Source organism: Bos grunniens, chromosome 4, assembly GCF_055505025.1.
Source record: "Bos grunniens cultivar Pamir isolate PY7600 chromosome 4, Bosgru_T2T1.0, whole genome shotgun sequence".
NCBI classification, from domain to species: Eukaryota; Metazoa; Chordata; class Mammalia; order Artiodactyla; family Bovidae; genus Bos; species Bos grunniens.
The window spans coordinates 21,962,977-21,980,379 of NC_141168.1; the positions used below are offsets into that span (position 1 = coordinate 21,962,977).

The 17,403-nt window shown below is 43.4% G+C and overlaps 1 long non-coding RNA gene across 2 annotated transcripts in view; it reads left to right on the forward strand.

Annotated features, from left to right (window-relative positions):
* LOC147373765 (uncharacterized) overlaps positions 1-16,107 on the forward strand; it is a 79,715-nt gene extending 63,608 nt beyond the window's left edge. For both annotated transcript variants that reach the window (XR_015162061.1, XR_015162060.1), the window contains exon 3: positions 15,981-16,107. This is a non-coding gene — a long non-coding RNA (uncharacterized LOC147373765). The remainder of the gene's footprint in view (positions 1-15,980) is intronic.
* Positions 16,108-17,403: the final 1,296 nt, after the last annotated feature.

Genomic DNA, 17,403 nt, shown 5'->3' on the forward strand with positions numbered 1-17,403 from the left:
GGAGAAATATCAGTAACTTCAGATATGCAGATGACACCACCCTTATGGCAGAAAGCAAAGAGGAACTGAAGAGCCTCTTAATGAAAGTGAAAGAGGAGTGAAAAAGCTGACTTAAAACTCAACATTCAAAAAACAAAGATCATGGCATCCAGTCCCATCACTTCATGGCAAATAGATGGAGAAACAATGGAAATAGTGACAGACTTTATTTTCTTGGGCTCCAAAATCACTGCAGATGGTGACTGCAGCCATGAAATTAAAAGACACTTGCTCCTTGGAAGAAAAGCTATGACAAATCTAGACAGAATATTAAAAAGCAGAGACATTATTTTGCCACCAAAGGTCCATCTAGTCAGTTATGATTTTTCCAGTAGTCATGTATGGATTTGAGAGTTGAACCATAAAGAAAGCTGAGTGCCAAAAAATTGATGCTTTTGAACTGTGGTGTCAGAGAAGACGCTTGAGAGTCCCTTGGACTGCAAGGAGATCAAACCAGTCGATTCTAAAACCAGTCGATCAGGAAATCAGTCCTGAATATTCAATGGAAGGACTGATGCTGAAGTTGAAGCTCCAATATTTTGGCCATTTGATGCAAAGAACTTACTCATTGGAAAAGACCATGAGGCTGGGTAAGATTGAAGACAGAAGGAGAAAGGGACGAGAGAGGATGAGATGGTTGGATGGCATCACTGACTCGATGGACATGAGTTTGAGCAAGCTTTGGGAGTTGATGATGGACAGGGAAGCCTGGCGTGCTGCAGCCAATGGGGTTGCAAAAGAGTCGGACACAACTGAGCCACTGAACTGAACTGCAGTAGATGAATATATTACTAAAATATGGACTCTATCACAGGAATAATCACTTCAAGTGGGGAATGTGAATGATGCTTGCAAAAACCTGGCCCTGGATTCTCTGACTCTCAATTTTATTGTCTTTCTTCAGAACATTTTTAGCCGTACACAACTACGGCCACTCCTTTGTATTGATCCTCACTTAACTGTTGTTGCTCTTCAGTTGCTAAGTGAGGTCCAACTCTTTTTGACCCCCTGGACTGCAGCACCCCAGGCTTCCCTGTTCTTCCTTATCTCTGGAGTTTGCTTAAACTCATGTCCATTGAGCTGGTGATGCTATCTAACCATCTCATCAGCTGATGCCCTCTTTTCCTTTTACCCTCAATCTTTTCTAGCATCAGTGTATTTTCAATGATTCAGCTGTTCACATCAGGTGGCCCAAGTATTGAAACTTCAGCTTCAGCATCAGTCCTTCCAATAAAGAGTCAGGGTTAATTTCCTTTAGGATTGACTGGATTGATCTCCTTACAGTTCAAGGGACTCTCAAGAGTCTTCCCCAGCACCACAACTTGAAAGCATCAATTCTTCAGCGCTCAGCCTTCTTTATGGTCCAATTCTCACATCCGTACAAGACTCCTGGAAAAACCGTAGCTTTGACTAGATGGACCTTTGTCAGCAAAGTGATGTTTCTGCTCTTTTAATGTGCTGTCTAGGTTTGCCATAGCTTTGCTTCCAAGGAGCAAGCGTCTTTTGATTTATTGGCTGCAGTCACCATCTGCGGTGATTTTAACACCAAGGAAATAGTCTGTCGCTCCTTCCACTTTTTCCCCTTCTGTTTGCCATGAAGTTATAGGCCTGGAGGCCACGATCTTCATTTTTTGAATGTTGAGTTTTAAACCAGTTATTTCACTCTCTTTCACCTTCACCAAAAGCCTTTTTAGTTCCTCTTCACTTTCTGCCACTAGAGTGGTATCATCTACATATCTGAGTTTGTTGATGTTTCTTCTGGAAATCTTGATTCCAGGTTGTGATTATCCAGTCCAGCATTTTTTATGATGTACTGTGCATATAAATTAAATAAATAGGGTGAAAATATACAGCCTTGATGTACTCCTTTCCCAGTTTGGAACCAATCTGTTGTTCCATGTCCAGTTCTGTTGCTTCTTGACCTGCATACAGATTTCTCAGGAGGCAGGTCAGATGGTCTTGTATTCTCATCTCTTTAAGAATTTTCCACAGTTTGTTGTGATCCACACAAAAGCTTTAGCCTTTACTCAATGAAGCAGAAGTAGATGTTTTTCTGAAACTCCCTTGTTTTCTCTATGATCCAACAAATATTGATAATTTGATCTCTGGTTCCTTTGCCATTTCTAAATCCAGCTTGTACATCTGAAAGTTCTCAGTTTATGTACTGCTGAAGCCTAGCTTGAAGGATTTTGAGTATAACCTTGCTAACATGTGAAATGAATCCAATTTTATGGTAGTTGAAATATTCTATTCCAATATTTCCAATAAAGAAATATTTTCTATTTCGTTGCATTGTTCATTTAAGAAGGCCTTCTTACCTCTCCTTGCTATTTCCTGGAACTCTGCACTCAGTTGGGTATATCTTTCCCTTTCTTTTGCTTTTTGCTTCTCTTCTTTCCTCAGATATTTGTAAAGTCTCCTCAGCAACCACTTTGCCTTCTTGCATTTCTTTTTCTTGGGAATGATTTTGGTCACTGACTCCTGTACAATGTTACAAACCTCTGTCCACAGTTCTTCAGGCATTCTGTTTACCAGATCTAATCCCTTGAATCATCGCCTCCACTGTATAATCATAGGGATTTGATTTAGGTCATACCTGAATAGCCTATTGGTTTTGTCTACTTTCTTCCATTTAAGCCTGAATTTTGCAATAAGGAGCTGATGAACTGAGCCACAGACAACTTCAGGTCTTTTTTTCTCTGACTGTATAGAGCTTCTTCATCTTTGACTGCAAAGAGTATAATCAATCTGATTTTGCTGCTGCTGCTGCTAAGTCACTTCAGTCGTGTCCGACTCTGTGCGACCCAATGGACTGCAGCCTACCAGGCTTCTCTGTCCATGGGATTCTCCAGGTAAGAACACTGGAGTGGGTTGCCATTTCCTTCTCCAATGCGTATAAGTGGAAAGTGAAAGTGAAGTCGCTCATTGGTGTCCGACTCTTAGTGACCCCATGGACTGAAGCCTACCAGGCTCCTCCATCCATGGGATTTTCCAGGCAACAGTACTGGAGTGGGGTGCCATTGCCTTCTCCCAATCTGATTTTAGTATTGACCATTTGGTGATAGATGGGGAAACAGTGGAAACAGTGGCTGACTTTATTTTTCTGGGCTCCAAAATCACTGCAAATTGTGATTGCAGCCATGAAATTAAAAGACGCTTACTCCTTGGAAGGAAAGTTATGGTCAACCTAGACAGCATATTAAAAAGCAGACACATTACTTTGCCAACAAAGGTCCGTCTAGTCAAGGCTATGGTTTTTCCAGTGGTCATGTATGGATGTGAAAGTTGGACTGTGAAGAAAGCTGAGTGCCGAAGAATTGATGCTTTTGAACTGTGGTGTTGGAGAAGACTCTTGAGAGTCCCTTGGACTGCAAGGAGATCCAACCAGTCCATCCTAAAGGAGATCAGTCCTGGGTGTTCATTGGAGGGACTGATGTTGAAGCTGAAACTCCAATACTTTGGCCACCTGATGTGAAGAGCTGACTCATTTGAAAAGACCCTGATGCTGGGAAAGATTGAAGGTGGGAGGAGAAGGGGATGACAGAGGATGAGATGGTTGAATGGCATCACTGACACAATAGACATGGGTTTGAGTGGACTCCGGGAATTGGTGATGGACAGGGAGGCCTGGTGTGCTGTTGTTCATGGGGTCGCAAAGAGTTGGACATGACTGAGTGACTGAACTGAACTGAACTGATTTGGTGATATCCATGTGTAGAGTTTCCTCTTGTGTTTTTGGAAAATGGTGTTTGCTATGAATAGGTGTGTTCTCTTGACAAAACTGTTAGCTTTTGCCGTGCCTGCTTCATTTTGTACTCCAAGGTCAAACTTGCCTGTTACTCCAGGTATCTCTTAACTTCCTACTTTTGCATTCCAGTCCACTATGATGAAAAGGACATCTTTCTTTGGTGTTAGTTCTAGAACATCTTGTAAGTCATCATAGAGCTGTTCAACTTCAGTTTCTTCAGCATTAGTGTTTGGGGCAAAAACTGTGAATTACTGTGATGTTGAATGCTTTGCCTGGGAAATGGACCGAAATAATTCTGTCATTTTTGTGTACTGCATTTCAGACTCTTCTGTTGACTATGAGGACTACTCCATTTCTTCTAAGGGATTCTTGCCCACCGTAGTATACACAACGATCATCTGAATTAAATTTGCCTATTCCCATCCACTTTAGTCCACTGATTCCTAAGATGTTGATGTTCCTGCCATCTCTTGCTTGACCATGTCCAGTTTACCTTGAATTATGGAAAGAGGAGAGTGAAAAAGTTGGCTTAAAGCTCAACATTCAGAAAACTAAGATCATGACATCTGGTCCCATCACTTCATGGCAAATAGATGGGGAAACAGTGGAAACAGTGTCAGACTTTATTTTGGGGGGCTCCAAAATCACTGCAGATGGTGAGTGCAGCCATGAAATTAAAAGATGATTACTCCTTGGAAGGAAAGTTATGACCAACCTAGATAGCATATTCAAAAGCAGAGACATTACTTTGCCAACAAATCCGTCTAGTCAAGGCTATGGTTTTTCCTGTGGTCATGTATGGATGTGAGAGTTGGACTGTGAAGAAAGCTGAGTGCCGAAGAATTGATGCTTTTGAACTGTGGTGTTGGAGAAGACTCTTGAGAGTCCCTTGGACTGCAAGGAGATCCAACCAGTCCATTCTGAAGGAAATCAGTCCTGGGTGTTCTTTGGAAGAAATGATGCTAAAGCTGAAACTCCAGTACTTTGGCCACCTCATGCGAAGAGGAAGAGTTGACTCATTTGAAAAGACTCTGATGCTGGGAGGGATTGGAGGCAGGAGGAGAAGGGGACGACAGAGGATGAAATGGCTGGATGGCATCACCGACTCGATGGACGTGAGTCTGAGTGAACTCCAGGAATTGGTGATGGACAGGGAGGCCTGCCGTGCTGCGATTCATGGGGTCGCAAAGAGTCGGACACGACTGACCGACTGAACTGAACTGAACTGATGGACCTAACATTGCAGGTTCCTATGCAATATTGTTTTTTATAGCACCAGACTTTACTTTCACCACTAGACACAATCACAACTCAGCATTTTTTCTGCTTTGGACTTGCCACTTCTTTCTTTCTGGAGCTATTAGTAATTGCCTTCCACTATTCTCCAGTAGCATATTGGACACCTTCCGACCTGGGGAACTCTTCTTCTGGTGTCATATCTTTTTGCCTTTTTATACTGTTCATGGAGTTCTCAATGCAAGAATGTTGGAGTGGTTTGCCATTCCCTCCTTCAGTGAACCATGTTTTGTTCAGAACTCTCCACCATGACCCATTGATCTTGGGTGGTCTTTCATGGCATGGCTCATAGCTTCACTGAGTTATGCAAGCCCCTTCACCAGAACAAGGCTCTGATCCATGAAGGGGACCTCATTTAATACTCAAAATTTAAAACTCTGAAATTCTCTTAAACCACAAACTCTTATTCTTCTGTCTTTCTTATACCTATTAATATTTTCCTTACCCTCATCATGAACTCCAGACCTCTTGAATGCTCATATCCAAGTATTCAGCTCTGTCTTGGTTTTTCACTTGGCCTCTTTCCTAGCTTGGATCCCATGGACATCTGAAGTGACCAATGGCCACCAGGTGGCAGTAGAGTCTCAACTGTCCACCAAATTGGACACCAAGTAGGGTATGGTAACTGTTGCTTATATTGGGACCCTCAAGTTTGATGGGGCAGTGGAATTAAACAAAGAATAGATCATGCCGAAGGTCAGTCAGCGGGGGACAAGAAGAACTTGAGCTTCATATAACTAAACCAGCGAAGTGGCCAGACCTGAGCTATGATGGAGATGGCAGGGTTCTCCCAGGTTCATTGTCTGTAATCATTTCATACCTGTTTACATGGGTAGTCTCCTCCTGCTTTGAGACATCCCCTGCCCAATGGCTCTGAAGCTGCTTCTAGTTAAGAGTTAGTTACTTAATGCCAACAAGCCTCCAGAATTCTTTGTTCTTAACTGCCTTTCCAATTCCTATTGCTAGGTGGAATCAACCCTCTTGTCTCTCTCCTTTTGGACAGCCAGGTGCTCCTGCAGAAAGTTACAAAAGTCTACACATTGAATCAACACTAAATCCATGATATGTAACTTCGGTGGCAACCTCAAGGCTGCTCAAGTTTGCTTCTTTCATCCTTTGTTAACTGCTTGGGGCATTGCCCATAGGAGCAATTACAAGCCTTCGCCACTCCCAGAAATCCTGTTCTGCGTTTCGGCTCCTCAACCACAGCAGGTGATCTCACATCCTCCCTTGTCTGGAGAACTGAGACCATCCATCCCATCCTCTTGTGCAGGTCCTCTCCACAGCAGACTGAGCACAGGACCAACAGAGTTCTCTGTGTTACATTTCTTGAGTTGAATGGGAAAGATGTCAGAAATCCCATCTTCTTCAAGGCAAAGTAAGAAAACAGACCACCTACATCTCATCTCAGAATTAACTTACTCCTCTGAATGGTATGTTACTCTCTTAGTCAGCTCAGGCCGACAGAACAACACATCCGGGTGGCTGAATCAACAGAGTTATTCTCACAGTTTTGGAGGCTGGGAATTCCAAGATGTGGGCACGTTTGATTCTCGGTGAGCACTTTCTTCCTGGCTTGCAGAGCGCCACCTCCTCCCTACATCCTTATGTGGTCTTTCATTTATTTATTTTTGGTCTTCGTTGCTGTGCTTGGGCTTCCTCTAGTTGCAGTGAGCTTGGGGCTACTCTGTGTCCATAGGCTTCTCATTGTAGTGGCTTCTCTTGTTGCAGAGCACCGGCTCTAGAGCACTGGCTCAGTAGTTGCAGCTCATGAGCTTAGTTGCCCCACAGCATGTAGACTCTTCCCAGACCAGGGATCGAACCTGTGTCCCTCACATTGGCAGGCAGATTCTTAACCACTGACTACCAGTGAAGTCCCATGGTCTTTCCCTGAATGCATACAGAACACAAAAGGGATCCCTTTCTTCTTATAAAGCCACCAATCCCATTATTGCTTCAATGGCATAATCTAATCTGCTGGGGTGGTAGCTCTTACAAATCTCATCTTCAAAGACAGTGTTTTTAACAATATTCATTAAAAAATTCACAAACCAACATAAAATATATTCTATTCTCTCCAACTTTAATTTACATCATTCTTCTTATTCAATGATTTTTTATTCATTTATTCAATCATTCAATTGACAAGTATTGACTTAGCCAAGACTCCTATCTGCTTCATACTGCCAAGTACAGACATGATGATGGAGCACATTTGAAGCAGATAAAGAATATTTAAAAGGAAGAGTCATCCAGAATTTGCCAGACTCTCCATCCAGCATTATGGAAAGAGGATCCACCCAATGGCCAGCAGGCATAGGTCAGTATGCTCAGCTTGGGGCTCAGTCGCTGACTAAGTAGCTGTGGCTCATGGGCTTAGCTGCCACGCAGCATGTGGGATCTTCCTGGGTCAGGGATCGAACCTGTGTCCCCTGCATTGGCAAGTGGATTCTTAACCACTGGACCACCAGGGAAGCCCCTTACCCAGGTTTGGATACTAGTTTCTTTTATAGATTAAAGAGGGGAAGGTGAAGAAAGTAAAGTAAAAAAAAAGAGGCAAAAACTATTTACAAATATTTCCTGGTTCTGGCCAGACTGCAGAGGCATTGCATTAATTTCTTTGCAGCCATTCATAAGTGGGCCTGGTCAGGATGTTTCCCGTGAGCTAAACAATGGTATTTTAGCTTAATGCTCAGGCCTGGGAGGCAGGTGTCCCAGAGATGAGCCATTGTGTATACTATAAGCTATAGGCAACATTCCTCTGTGATAACCTTGCAGAAAAAGCAATAGAATACAAAGGTTAAAGTAAAAGAAACAGATTCAATATGGAGTCAGATTTGTTTTTCCCTATTACAAAAGGATCAGAATGGCATGTGATCACAGTATACCAAACTGAGACCTGAAAGTAGAAGATATATACCGTTAGTCGTGTCCAGTCTTTGTGACCCCACGGACTGTAGCCCACTGACCGTGGAATTCTCCAGGCAAGAATACTGCAGTGGGTAGCCATTCCCTTCTCCATGGGATCTTCTTGACCCAGGGATAGAACCTGGGTCTCCTGCATTGCAGGCAGATTCTTTACCATCTGAACCACCAGGGAAGCCCTCAGAAGATATAGGAAGGCATATTACGCCTCAACATAAGAAAGACTTCTCTTAACACAAGATTTTCCTGAATACTAGTTGTCAAAAGTGAATTCCTGGCCACCAGAGGAGGCTGGGCATTAGCCAGACTGTGATGTTGAAGACCTGGAAGATGTTCAGTGCTTCTAAAGCCCCACCAGCCTCGATAGCCTGTAAGTCTAGTCTGGCTGGCACCAGGTGAATCTCTTAAATCAGTCCTATCGTTTCCGCCACAGCCCAAAACACACAGATGCATGTTAGCCTTGGGGCTCCCTCGGCTGCTGGCTCTGGCCTACCTCATACAAAGAAGCAGGGCATAACTCCAGGGAGACAAACCTATTTATTCAGCAGAACTTGTAGAGCGTACAGCTGTGAATAGACTGCTTAACGTCTGGTAGATTTGCAAACAGAGGAAGAGCAAAGAGCATTTGGGTCACCAGGTCACCAGCCAGTTCTACAAAGATTAACCCACTGCAGTGGCTGACCAACAGTGCATCCTATACTTCAGATAGAAGAGATCAAGACGACAGCAGGAGGACGCACTCTGTGCTCCAGACGGAGGAAACAAAGACCATAATAGGATGTCCTGTGCCTGCAACAAACGGGCCCCTTAGAGAGTTAGATGTATATCTCAGGGAGAACTTTGATGAATCCGGCGTCTTGCATGTTCCCGTACATAGTAAAGCACTAAAATCACTGACTTGAGATATCTGTTGTTTGGACTAGTGTTGCTGCCAAAATCTTGGCTTTCTCTGCCCACCAGAGCAGAATAAGAAAATATGGAGACAGAGTCTGAAGGAAGTAGGAAGATAGCCTTAATCCTCAAGCCAGCAGAGGAGAGAACACAGTAGCCTTCTGCCTCAAGAACTGTGTCTCCCCTCCTTGGGGAATCGAGGGGATCATATAGTTGGGGCTCACAGTCAGGGGTTGGCAATAAAGAGCCAAGTTGTAAGGATCCTGTATTCTTCTTTATTTTTGAATCGTATCAAAATGGTCAATAGGCTGGCACCAGTTAGCCTGGTAATTTGGCTCTGGCAGTTGGTCTGGTAGTAAGTCCATTGTGCTTTGTGGCTTGCACAGCAACTTTCTTTCTGTAATGCCAAAAGAGGGAAAAACAAACTACAAGCTGGGGGGTTGCAGAGAGAGTGCTGTAAAGTCGAGCATCAGGATTTGACTAGCATAAAGTTAGAAGATAATAGATGCAGAGTGCAGCTCATGCAGAGTTAGAGGGTGACAGATGTGTAAGTGCAGGATGTAGTTTACACAATAGATTCGTCTTCTGAAAAGAAGGAAACTTTGTTATCAATGCAGACAGTAGATCAGGAACAGTTAAAGTAGAGAAGGACTCAAAAGGCAAAAGAGAGAAAGAAAATTGTTTTCTTATTTCACTGCAACACTAGCAGCAATCTTTTACCAAGATGTACTTGACTGCATGGATTCCCCAGTCAAAAAAAAAACAAACATATATGAACTATCATCCCTCCTACTTCTTAGAAGTAGTTTCTCAGAGCTATGAAGAGGCCATAGTCTTCTGGGCTATAGTCCTCAGTAAGACGCTGAATATAACTTAACTCACAACCCTCATGTTGCGCAGTTATCTTTCAGTTGATAGATTTGCAAGGTTGATAATTAGAATGAAGCAAAGGTGGTTCAGTGGTAAAAGAATTTGCCTGCCAATGCAGGAGTCCCAGGAGATACCAGTTGGACCCCTGGGTTGGGAAGATCCCTTGGAGAAGGAAATGGCAACCCACTCTAGTATCTTTGCCTGGAGAATCCCATGGACAGAGAAGCTTGGCTGGCTACAGTCCAGGATGTCATAAAGAGCTAGACAAACCTGAGTGTGCACACAAAGCAAATATGTGGGCTTTCCAGGCGGCGCTAGTGGTAAAGAACCTGCCTACTCATGCAAGAGACATGGGAGACTTGAGTTTGATCCCTGGGTTGGAAAGATCCCCTAGAAAAAGGCATGGCAACCCACTTGCCATGGCAAGTATTCTTGCCTGGAGAATCCCATGGACAGAGGAGCCTGGCGGGCTACTGTGCATAGGGTGGCAAAGAGTTGGACATGACTGAAGTGACTTGGCATACAGCACAGAAAGCAAATATTTAAGTTCCTGTCTGGGTGCTTGGCTTCTAGCTTATAGGCAGAAAAGTAATAAATTACAAAAAATTAGAAAACAGCAATTGCAGCAGTATTTTCCACTTTTGAATATCACCAGTTGGTTCAGAAATAAGTCAACCAAATCTGAAAGAAGAGGCACATTTAAAGTTCTGGAATCAGAGAAGAAAGGCGTAGAGACATGTATTTTCCTGACATAATGTTTTCCCTCTGCACTCTCAAGCAGAAATTAAGGAATTTGTTCAAGAGTTCAAGAGCCCTCAGGACTAGCTGGTTTTCAAATTGTTGCCAGGAAGTGGAAAGAGTGGGTCTAGGAAAAGCCATGTCTTCTGAGAGGCAGGCAGAAGGGAAGGAGCTTTATTTTGTCACTTGCGCGATTATTAATACTTTCAGAAGAGCTGTAGGTTCTAACTTCATTCTACTAACCTGTTTCTGGACTTACAAAAATACTTGGTGTTTGATTTATTCTGCAGAATATATTTAGGTGATGTGTGTGTCACTTTATTATGATAACTAACACCAGGAAAAAGAAAGGTTGTAAAGAGAAATAAATGAGCTGGGGTTTGTGGATATTTTTGATTTTCAGAAGCCTGCCCCCTCTAACTCCACTGCCCTTGCCTTGGTGGGAGAGAAAGAGACAGTGATATGTCTTTTGTCAACAAAAGGCCAAAGCCCAGATTCAAAGACAGGATGAGGAGGATGCATATGCAAAGTCATGGTGCAGGGAACTTGGCCAACCATGTAACAATTGATAAGATTGTATTTGGACGTGGTAGTGCCAAGTGCAGAGAAACAAACACACAGAAGGCAGTGGGGCTGCTCAGAAAGTGGAAACTGCTGACCTTGTTTCTGGTTATGTCCAGAGACTGATGTTTGTAAGTTTGTTAAGACAACTAATTAAAAAAGAAAAAAAGTCCAGGGTGATTTTTTTTTAAAAACCAGAAACCAAAATGTAGGCCCTCTGTATTTACTGCTTGCTGAATTCTAGGAGAAATATGTAAAAATAATCAGCAAATATTAATTCCTTTTAAAATTAAAAGCAAACTATTAAAACCCCTGCTTCTTGCTATATAAAGGAGTGGCCTGGGACCTTGACAAAACCCTTGGCATTTCTGTGTGCTTTAAAAAACATTAATTACATTCTTAATACACTATCAAAAGGAACACTCTTTCTGTCCTTTTGAGCTTCAGCCTTACCATTTTGATACATGACCACTAATTCTGTCAAACAGCTCTTATGATGGGATTGTCTGGTGTTTCCTCAAACAAACAACAAATAAATAAAATATGTAATATGTTAGATAAATAAACGCCATAGGGAAAAAAAGAAAACAGAGAAGAGAAAGAGGGAACACCAGAGAAGATGGATTAATTTTAAATAGTGTGGTGAAGGAAGGCCTTCAAAGAAGATGACAAACAAGCAAAGACCCAAAGAATCTGAGACACACAATGGCTCGCACTGTCTGAGGGTAGATAGAACATCCCGGGCAGTGAGAACCACCAGGACTGAGGCCCTGGAGCGCACACTCAGTGGTAATCTCAAACCACCCCTCTTGTGTAATTTTTAAACAATGGTCAAAGTCTTCTTCTTGGTCCTTTCTGCCTGTGTGGGCCCTGACCGTTCTGAACCAACAAAAGTGCTGAAAGCCAGCCCTGAAAGGTGAAAGGTGAAAACCTTCCCCAGAGTTGCTGGGAAAACATTTACCCTGATGACAACAGAAGAGAAAATACAAACTGGATAGAATTTTAAACACGATGTAATCAAATTTATAAAGCGTTTGCATTCAATATGTCAGCAAATCTGGAAGACCCAGCAGTGGCCTCAGGACTGGAAAAGGTCAATCCTCATCCCAATTCCCAAGAAGGGGAGTACCAAAGAATGCTAACCATTGGACAGTTGCACTCATTTCCCATGTTAGTAAGGTCATGCTTAAAATCTTGAATGCTAGGCTTCAGCATTATGAGAACCAAGAACTTCCAGATGTCCAAGCTGGGTTTAGCAAAGGAAGAGGAACTAGAGATCAAATTGCCAACACTTGCTGGATTATAGAGAAAGCAAGGGAATTCCAGAAAAACGGCTCTCTGTTTCATCGACTATGACTGTGTGGATCATGACAAACTGTGGAAAACTCTTAGAGAGATGGGAACACCAGACCATCTTACCTGTCTCCCGAGAAACCTGTATGCGAGTCAAGAAGCAACACTTAGAACCCTGTATGGAACAACCGGTTGATTCAACGATTGAGAAAGGAGTATGACAGGGCTATCTTCTGTCACCCTGTTTAACCAATACATTGGGCACGTCCTGAGAAATGCTGGGCTAGATGAGTTACAAGCTGAAATCAAGATAGGCAGGAGAAACATCAACAACCTCAGACATGGAGATGATACCACTCTAACAGCAGAAAGTGAAGAGGATTAAAGAGCCTCTTAATGAGAGTGAAGAGTTGAGTGAAAGAGTTGGCTTAAGACTAAATATTAAAAAAATTAAGATCATGGCCCAATTACTGCATGGCAAATAGAAGGGGAAAACGTGGAAGTAGTGACAGATTTCCTCTTCCTGGGCTCCAAAATCAATGCAGATGGTGATTGCAGCCATAAAATCAGAAGATGATTGCTTCTTGGCAGGAAAGCGATGACAAACCCAGACTGTGTGTTGAAAACCAGAGACATTGCTCTGCTGACAAAGGTCCGTATAGTCAAGGCTGTGGTCTTCCTAGTGGTCACTACAGTTGTGAGAGCTGGACCACAAAGAAAGCAGAACACCAAAGCACTGATGCCTTTGGACTGTGGTGCTGGAGAAGGCTCCTGAAAGTCCCTTGGACAGCAAGGACCTCAAACCAGTCAGTCTTAAGGGTGATCAGCCCTGAATATTCAGCTGAAGCTCCAGTATTTTGGTCATCTGATGTGCACAGATGACTGATTGGAAAAGTCCCTGATGTTGGAAAGATTGAGGGCAGAAGGAGAAGGGGACAACAGAGGGTGAGATGGCTGGATGGTGTCACCAATGCAATGAACATGAACTTGGGCAAACTCCGGGAGATGGTGAGGGACAGGGAGGCCTGGCCTGCTGCAGTCCATGGCATCGCAAAGAATTGGACAAGACTGAGTGAATGAACGACAACAATCAAACTCCACCTGTAGTATATTAAGTGTGTTTGTTTTCTGAAGTTGAAAGGCCAATTGAATGAAAATAATTTAAAGTGTAAGTGTTTCTATGATTTGACTTTCCCAATAAGTGTGTGAAATAACTGAGTTGGATGTTTGTTATTTTTTTAATACTTAATACATTTCTGATTATAAACATGAATTTTTTACTTTAGAAAATGTGAAAATTATGCAAGAGAATAACAAAAAATGAAATTCACTGGTTACCACCTAGGAAAAAATCTTGTATATATATTTTTATAGATAGACTTTACTTTGAAAGTGAGGTGAAAGTGTTAGTCTCTGAGTTATGTTCAACTCCTCGAGACCCCATGGACTGTAGACCACCAGACTCCTGTGTCAGAACACAGGAGTGGGTTGCCATCCCCCTCTGCAGGGGATCTTCCTGACCCACGGATTGAACTCACATCTTCTGCAGCTCCTGCATTGGCTGGCAAATTCTTTACCACTGAGCCACCTGGGAAGCCCTTATCAGACCATGCTTAAATACTAACGGGTTCAGTCTGGTCCTGAGAGTCCCTGGGACTTGTCTGCAGATCTCCATATTGGCTGGTACCCATCTTCCCAGCTCAATGAGAAAAATATGGCTGGAGAGACATACTTGGGACATGAGGACCACTTCTTGTTCACCTACTTCCTGTGACAAGCTTCCTTCCTTTTCCATATCCTGCCTCAGCATCCTCCCCTTCCATTACTCCTCATCCTCTCTCCCCGTAAGAAAAGGAAAATTCACTACATAATGACATAATCATAGAGTAGACAGAGTTAACACACCTGTAGTGTATACATTGGACTGGATGCCGCATGCTCAGTTGTGTCTGACTCTTTGCAACCCCATGGACTGTAGTCCTCCGTGGAATTTTCCAGGCAAGAATACTGAAGTGAGTTGCCATTTCCTCCTCTGGGCAATCTTCCCGACCCAAGGATCAAACATGAGTCTCCTGCCTTGGTAGGCAGACTCTTTACCACTGAGCCACCTAGTTGATGGCTGCTGCTGCTGCTGCTGCTGCTAAGTCGCTTCAGTCATGTCCGACTCTTCGAGACCCCATGGACTGCAGCCCACCAGGCCCCTCTGTCCATGGGATTCTCCAGGCAAGAGTACTGGAGTGGGTTGCCATTGCCTAGTGTGGCTTTATTCCCAGCAATCCAAAATCAATGAAAAAATATTAAAATGGAATCATTGTATTGGTTAGAATTATGAAATTGAAGAATCTAAGGTCTGAAAAGTTCTCATTATTTGAGATATAAATGTGAAAAATAAAATCAGAAAAAACGAGGAAGTTGCTTTTTAAAATATTTCTCCATATCCACATTTTAATTCACCTCTGGTTAAAATCAAGTGAAACAAAAAATGTCATATAACTTGCTAATAGGAATATAATCTTTTTATCCTATACCTAAGATTTTAAATTAAGGAAATCATAATCACATGAAGGAAAAAATTTTTAATTTTTAAAAGCACTCAAAACAATCTCATAGATTATGAATGTATAATAGCAAGAATGTAAAAATATGGATGTAAAGTGTAATACCATACTCTGTAACTTACAAGCTTCATGAGGTAAAAACAGACCCCCAAACTCTCTAGCAGAGTGCCAGGGAAACCATAGATACAGAAACAGTAGGCTCATTCCTCCTTCCACGGATGCCCCAGACTGTGGCCAAGAATGACAGGGCCTGGGGGCTCCCCTAGGAACCACTGGCTCCTCTGATATTTTCCACCTGGAGCCCTGGGTAAAAATTACTGGGGGAAATAAGCTGTTGATATTTTGATTGATATCAGAGCTAACTTCTCTGTGTTAAGTCTAAACTGGCCACACCTCCTCAGTGTTAATGACTGTCTCCTTCAGTTCAGTTCAGTTGCTCAGTCGTGTCCAACTCTTTGCGACCCCATGAACCACAGCACACCAGGCCTCCCTGTCCATCACCAACTCCCGGAGTCCACCCAAACCCATGTCCATTGAGTCAGTGATGCCATCCAACCATCTCATCCTCTGTTGTCCCCTTCTCCTCCTGCTCTCAATCTTTCCCAGCGTCAGGGTCTTTTCAAATGAGTCAGCTCTTTGCATGAGGTGGCCAAAGTACTGGAGTTTCAGCTTCAACATCAGTCCTTCCAATGAACACCCAGGACTGATATCCTTTAGAATGGACTGGTTGGATCTCCTTGCAGTCCAAGGGACTCTCAAGAGTCTTCTCCAACACCACAGTTCAAAAGCATCAATTCTTTGGCGCTCAGCCTTCTTCACAGTCCAACTCTCACATCCATACATGACCACAGGAAAAACCATAGCCTTGACTAGACAGACCTTTGTTGGCAAAGTAATGTGTCTGCTTTTGAATATGCTGTCTAGGTTGGTCATAACTTTCCTTCCAAGGAGTAAGCGTCTTTTAATTTCATGGCTGCAGTCACCATCTGCAGTGATTTTGGAGCCCAGAAAAATAAAGTCAGCCATTGTTTGCACTGTTTCCCCATCTATTTGCCATGAAGTGATGGGACCGGATGTGGCGGCTGCAATGGCACAGGAGCACAGCACCGCCTGAGAGGAGCTACCCCATGTCGAAGGTCAGGGGCAGTGGCCGAGAGGAGCTACCCCACATGCAAGGTAAGGAGCAAGCGGCTGCACTTTGCTGGAGCAGCCATGAAGAGATATCCCACATCCAAGGTAAGAGAAGCCCAAGTAAGACTGTCTCCTAAACCTCTCCAAAAGCCCTTTTGGAAACCATAGGAATGTCAGATGAGAGAGACTTATCTGAAGCAGTTTCCTGTACATGCCAGAGTGTCCAGTACGTCTGCTGGGACGAGAGACCTCTTGAGTAAACTAAATGCAAGAGGAACTTTTTCCCAAGAAAGGATGGACATGAAGGTGCTGCCAGGATAATCTTACTTGCTTCAAGCAGCATTACTATAGGTAGGAAATGCTGAGTGCCTGAAATTACCTGAAGAGAGCCTGCAGAAGGTAAGATGGGATGTTTGGGCAGATGGGAACCCACAAAGAGAAAAGTTAGCAACACCCTGCATAGGCAGAACTCCATCCAAGGTCTAACATTCTGAACTTAAAACAATAGACCTTAAGGGAACATGTCAAAGAGGGAATCCAGCCAGTAATATGCGCCTTCATGGATATAACCTCATCTGTCCTTGCCAGTCACCACACAGCACTCCCATCTTTCCAGTCCAAAAGCCAGAGACCCAAGAATATCACTTTATACAGGACCTGAGAGCAATAAATCAGGTAGCTGAGGACATTCATCTGGTGGCACCCAACCCCTATACCTTACTTTCTTTGGAGATTTCTGCTGGCTTACAGTTTTGGGCCTACATAGCTTCCCTGGTGGCTCAGATGGTAGAATCCACCTGCAAGGGAGGAGACCTGGGTTCCATCCCTAGGTCAGAAAGATCCCCTGGAGAAGACAGTGGCTACGCACTCCAGTATTCTTGCCTGGAGAATCCCATGGAAGAGGAGCCTGGTGGGCTACAGTCCATGGGGTCACAAAGAGACCTTTTATTGCACATCCTAAAGTCCTGAATCACAGGGATTTTTTGCTTTTGAATAAGATGACCCAGAGACCAAATTGAAACAGCAGTTCTGGTGGACTGTGCCTCCCCAGAGATTCAAGAATGCTTCTCCCAGTTTTAGGGAAGCCCTAGCCAAAGATCTAAAGGACCTACAGTTATATGAGGGAGCCTTTCTTCAGTATGTAGATGACATTTTGATTGCCAGTGAAACCGAAGATCTCCCAGAGCCTTTGAAACCTGGCTCATCCACTTATAACCTGAGTGGCCCTGACGAAGTGCCTTGGCCTCCCCATTCCTGCATTTCATCTTCTGAGAAATGTAAGCATATCTCCCTCTAAGGGGCAGGATTCAGTGAATCACACATACAAAAATCACCCAAATAGTGCTGGCGCAT